This window comes from Macrobrachium nipponense, chromosome 21 (genome assembly GCF_015104395.2).
Source record: "Macrobrachium nipponense isolate FS-2020 chromosome 21, ASM1510439v2, whole genome shotgun sequence".
NCBI classification, from domain to species: domain Eukaryota; kingdom Metazoa; phylum Arthropoda; class Malacostraca; order Decapoda; family Palaemonidae; genus Macrobrachium; species Macrobrachium nipponense.
The window spans coordinates 31,235,441-31,240,440 of NC_087212.1; the positions used below are offsets into that span (position 1 = coordinate 31,235,441).

The window sequence follows — 5,000 nt, forward strand, 5'->3', positions numbered from 1 at the left end:
TCGAAGCTATTTTTCATTCTTTTATATATTGTACCCTGATGAGGTGTGTCAAGAATACACGAAAGCGCTAGGTACTGCTGTTTTTCATTTTTCCTGCTGGCTCTTGATATATATATATATATATATATAAATATATATACACCATATATTATAAACACACGTACTGCATAAGCATATCTACTTACCGGCGTTTTTTCTCCTTTCAAGAAGTTTTTCTCTGTTTATATCGCAATGTTGTACTTTCCTCTTTTAGAAACATTTTGTTTCCTTAAAGAAGAACACCTATTTGCTTTAGTTAAGTGTGAGTCATTTCTAGGCAAAAAAATATTTTTTCAGAAATTGTTGCTTTTCGCACATAACTGTTACCTACCATTGCATTTTATTTTTAAATCTGCATTTTTTTTTTTCGATTATAACTGGAATCTTTTTATTCTCTTGTTTTTTCTTTCATTTCTCATGTCCGTAAAATTTAGAGTATGTGTTATTTCTGGTGATGTTTCATAGTAATTTTACTTTAAATTACAGCCTCAGTAGTTTTTAGGATCTGAGGGCGGACAGAAAAGTGCGGTCGGACAAACAAATGCCCATTTCAATAGTTTTATTTTACAGGAAAGTAATAAGAGCATGCCAATCTAGCCTCAGTTGTTTTTAAGTTGAAGTTAGCCATAATTGTGCTACTGGCACTGCTATAGGTGCTAACAACACAGGTCACTAGCAAACCGTGGTTTCAAAATTTCATGGGCCACGGCTGAGAGTTTCATGGGCCTTGGCTGGGAAGTTCATACAACATTTTACGCTGTACAGAAAACTCGATTGCGCCGAAGAAGCTTCGACTCATTTTTTGCTGTTTTTTTCTTTATTGAAATCAAGGATGAGACTCTTGGATTAAAAAAAAATCTACAGCTCTCAGACGTTTTGAAGACCCAAACAGCAATACGTGTGAAAGAATATTTCATAAACTCTGTGCATGAGTTCAGAATTTATAAATTGACAACAGCTGTAATTTAAATGACTCATTTGCTGGATAATACTTTTGTCAATTTACGTTTGTTGTAAAGATATTGTCCTGTTGACGTGCTGTTAACATTCTCACTCTCTTGATATCCATGAAAACAGCGGGTAATCCTCATTCTGTCTTCTGCTCGACTTTCATACTTGTAGGGAAAAAGTCTTCCCTTATTCAGTGTAGGAACTAGGTTTTTTTTTCTCTCTCTCTCTCTCTTACCCCGCAGGTGATATGGCCGTCTTTGCACCTCATGCGGTGCAATGTCGGCGTTACTTGAGGTTCTTTGCAGCGTCCTCTTCGGCCCGTAGCTGTAACCCCTTTCATTCTTTTTACTTTGCTTCCGTTCATATTCTCTTTTCTTACCATCTTACTTTCCACCCTCTCCTGACAAGTTCAGCTTCGAGGTTTTCGTCCAGGTACAACTTTCAAACCTTTTTACTGTCCATTTCTTTTCCAGCGCTGAATGACCTCATAGGTCCAGCGCTTGGCCTTTGGTCTAAATTCTATGTTCTTTTCTTTTCTAAGCCATTTTTTAGCTACGAGGTTGAAACCAATTCAAGTACGCGCGCGCGCGCGCGCGCGTGTGTGTGTGTGTTTGCATGTGTGTGTGTGTGTGTCAGTTTGTATCATTGTCCCAATTACTATTTGTTTATACACAGCTTTCTTTGATAGTCTTGTTGCTTGCGATACAGTGGTTCATGCAGATCTAATATTATATAATCCGTATTGTAAAATTGATGATCATTTTGCAAAATATCGTTTACGAGGAAATTTTTGGATATGCCCTTCTCCCACGCACTTACGACAATAATAATAATGGAAAAAAAGGCCTGAAAAGCAACGGCACATTTAAAACGTATCACTTACAACCGATGGGGAGAAAACGACAGACAATTCACCGTCCCCAAAATCATAAAAGCCTCAATTTTCGACGCGGCATTTTTAGCACCAACACCTACCGGGCGAATATGGCGCGGAAAATCATTTGGACTTCAATACATAAAAATGCAGTAGGTTCTGGGGCCAGGGGCCATTATATTTGGGTCGGGTTCGGGGGGCGAAGGAAAGGCACCCAGTTAGTCCAGCAACCAGCAGGCAGTAGGCAGCAACAGCGACAGCAGCCAGCAGGCAGCAGCAGCAGCAGCAGCAGAAGCAGAAGCAGAAGCAGTCAGCGCCTCTGGTGACAAGTCGCCCAATTAATCGATCGAGTGGCTCCCAAATCAACAATGGAACTGACCGGTCGACGCTTTTTTGTTACACGTCCCCACTCTTATTGGGTCGATGGCCGGTTTAAAAGGCGTCCGTCGCTACTATAATTTACGCACAGGTAAATGGAGTGGGGGCTCCAGTGGCACTCCTACGCACGGCGTAGCCGGCTTCACGCACATACGCACTCTCCTGCTCTCAATGGTTTCCGGTCGCCGGCATTGAAATCCTGTGTCGCCGGACTCGTGACGTCACTGTCAATAAGAATTTTGATTAGTTCAGATTGTCAGCGTCGAGAGTTAGCGGGCGCGTTTCACGTGTGATGCCGTCATGAAAGTATATTTCATTTTCATCTGTCATAGAGAGAGAGGGACGTCTGTTCTTTGGCAGCATGATGTAGGTTTTAAAATTGCAACTTGAACATGTAGTTAGTTGAATATGTATAAGAACATTAATTGAAAAATATCTGCAATTGGAACTTCGAAAGTTTAAGTAAAGATACAGTGCACTACTATCCTAATACAAAACTCCTTGTATTTGTGTAATTTACTCACATTACTTCTTTCTAATGAACAACATATTCTTTGGAAGCTTGAATTTTAAGTCAATGGCCCTTGTGGGTTTGTTCCATATGAATAGAGTTCCTCTTGTTAATAATAATAATAAAAATAATAATAAATAATAATGATAATACTGTGAGAGGTAAGGTATTTTTCTGAAAGAAATGTCTAAATTTAAGCTTAATGGCATATTTAGATATCAGTAATATCAGTCTCTATAATATAGATGAAGATTTTACCAAATCAAATCATAATTGTAAATAAAAGGCTCCAATAAACGTTACCCACACAAGGCAGCACCTACCTTTCATCTTTATTAGCTTTAGTAAAGTCCATTAATTCATAGTTACCGTTACCCTTTAATTTAAAGAGACCGATAGAACAGTAGCAGTAACTTTACCTACTGTAAATCAATATAGGATATATAGTTACTAGCGCCATGCTTCACCAATCTTCATAGGTTGCCAGTCATTACGGGAGTTAATAGAATTTGCGAAATCTGTGCCATTTTCAGATATCGATCATAGGCTTTCTTGTTGTTGAGAGAAATCTAAGCTTCTGGACTTCAAGGTATGTCTGCACATTGCGACAGGATAAAGTTTATAGAGGTCACTATAAGAATTAAAGGCCCTACACATTACTCAGTATACCAGGGACGATGCATGGTAGGATTTTAATTAAAGAATTAATGTTATGGAGAAAGTACTAAGATAGAGGGTACAAGTGATTGATTGATTGATGCAAAATTGTACCATGGCGTCACAACAACTTAGGTCATCGACCCCGGAGAGGGTACAAGTATTGGTAAAGGAAGAACAGGGTAGGTTCAGACAATGAAGCGGTTGTGTGGATCAAGTGTTTGCACAGAACAGTCATGTGAGAAGGTCGTAAGTATGTGGCTTACTTGAACCTAGAAAAATATCACGACAGAATAGAATGTGGAGGGTGGAGGATGTATAGTACAGAAGATATATTGCTGAGAATGATAAAAAGTCTTTTGTAAGGAATGAAGGTTTGTTGGTATATGTACGTGGGAGAGTGACATGTTTTGTGTAAAATTTGATCTGACGCAAGAATATTAGAGATAAGCAGTAAGTTGTGAAGTTAGAGAATGAGCTGCATATGGTGTGTGGAATGGACGATATTTGAATATTATATATCTCTTATGTAGGGTAGTGAAGAGAGAATACAGAAACCTCATGAAAGAGTTTGAAATCGTTTGCAGCTGGAGAAAGTTGAAAGGGAAATGGAAATCAGGAAGTCAGGAAGACGGAGCGGTGAATGTTAATATGGATCGTAGAGGGATGGAGCCTGTTGCTTCTCATCGGTATTTGGGAGTAAATGTAATGAGTGATGATGAGATGAGAAAAGGGCATGTCATAAAACAGCGAGAGAGCTAAATGTGCGCAAGAGATTGAGAAGGGACGAAGTTTCTATGGAAGCTAAGGTAAAAAAAAAGTATAGTGCAAAGAAATTGTTGCACCAACTGTCTTTTATGGAAGTGAAAAGTGGAAGTTGACTGATAATGAAAGGATAAATGACTGACGTTGTTGAGATGAACATTTTGAATAGTATGTCTGAATAGTATATGTGATAATAGTAATTTGAGATGCCTAATTCGTATGGAAAGAATGGAGAACAGCAGGTTGCCGAAAACAAGTCTATAATATTTAAGCCATAGGCGGGACAATTTCTGTATAGATGGGACATAAAGGGTATTTGCAATGACTGAGCCAAATGTCCAGAAAGATCATGACTGTGTAAACAGAGAAGAGTGGTATAATACATGTACAGGTATTAGAGGTGGCACTGTCTTTTTCACAGTTGTGTCAAGTGGCTAATGCTATGTCAGTTTTCAGCACTGCAGTGCATTCACGTTCCAGCAATTTAAGTATGAATATGGAAGTTTCCAATGTTTTCCCTGTTATTCTAGAGTCAATCCTTGTTAAGGCAGATGGCTTGAAAGTGAAAAATAATTATGATTTTGATCATTGGCCTGGTTATCGTTAGTTGTTGCTTTCATTTTGTCAGACAGTGGCGTGAATATATATTGTGAATGATAGTAACGTTTGTATCTTGAGATACAAAAGAAATCGTATTTGCTAAGAAGATAGGTCACTTGAATCAAGAAGTGACAGTCAAAAAGCTTTTTGAGGTTTTGACAAGCTTACATGTTTTCACGAAAATTATCTATCTGTCTATATATATATATATATATATATATATAT

General features: G+C 38.2%; 1 protein-coding gene across 1 annotated transcript in view; it reads left to right on the top strand.

The window, feature by feature from the left end:
• LOC135197901 (dual oxidase 2-like) overlaps window positions 1–5,000 on the top strand; it is a 1,007,375-nt gene that overhangs the window by 178,743 nt on the left and 823,632 nt on the right. The window lies entirely within an intron of this gene.